The following is an 875-nucleotide window of genomic DNA, read 5'->3' on the forward strand; positions in this document are numbered from 1 at the left end:
ATATGCAATTATAAACCCAATATTTTTTATTTTTGAGGTAAATCACACAAAATAGAATTTATCAGAAATCCTGTATTGTAGGACACAAACCAGTGCCAGGTTCACACTGACTGTGTCTGTTTAGTCATGTATTTTATACATCCCAATATGTTGGATCACATCGCATCCTGAAGACAAAGAGCAGATTTAGAGAAAAGAGAATGAAAAAGTATTCATCAACAAATTACAACAACCTAAAGAAACATTCCAGTGATAAAATCACCACATATATTTATAAAATAAGCCCATGTACGTAGTATAAGAATAAGTAAGTAGCTTAATGCAATGATGTTTAAAATGGATTTTACTTACTCCTCTATGTACCTTAATTTCATGTAGCTTTGCGTATTTATTCAGAATTATTGGTTATATTAAAATTCAAAAGAATTATAAAGGTATATGTAAGACAATTCATTAATAAAAGAATTACATAATTTTTCCTGGACTTTTGATGTTTGTGACGTATTTGTCAACATTTTATTCTTTTTTAATTTTTCTTCTTCCATGACAGACACGGTATGTGTGGATGTTGTAACAGGGTTTGAAGGAAGTACATCTCACACAACTCACATGTGAGAACCCAATCATCACGGCAATAGTCACAATCAGTCAAAACTGCAAATGATATTTACCAATTTGGTTACCTTGGAAGTTCTTTCAATGTCAGGCTTCAAAACGGCAAGAGTATTCACTGAGGAGAATTGAAGCCACTTTATTGAATGCCCTACATAGTTTGTTAGGTGAACATAACCTAATGTTAAAATAGAACACTTCTCACCTCAGTTTCTCCAGAGGGACTGACATTGTAGCTCTCAGGTACCAATGTGTGCATGGGA

At 32.9% G+C, this 875-nt stretch overlaps 1 pseudogene; it reads right to left on the reverse strand.

Annotated features, from left to right (window-relative positions):
• Positions 1 to 544: 544 nt before the first annotated feature.
• On the reverse strand, positions 545 to 665 carry LOC116272567 (annotated as a pseudogene).
• Positions 666 to 875: the final 210 nt, after the last annotated feature.

The sequence above is a fragment of the Papio anubis genome, chromosome 1 (assembly GCF_008728515.1).
Source record: "Papio anubis isolate 15944 chromosome 1, Panubis1.0, whole genome shotgun sequence".
Taxonomy (NCBI): domain Eukaryota; kingdom Metazoa; phylum Chordata; class Mammalia; order Primates; family Cercopithecidae; genus Papio; species Papio anubis.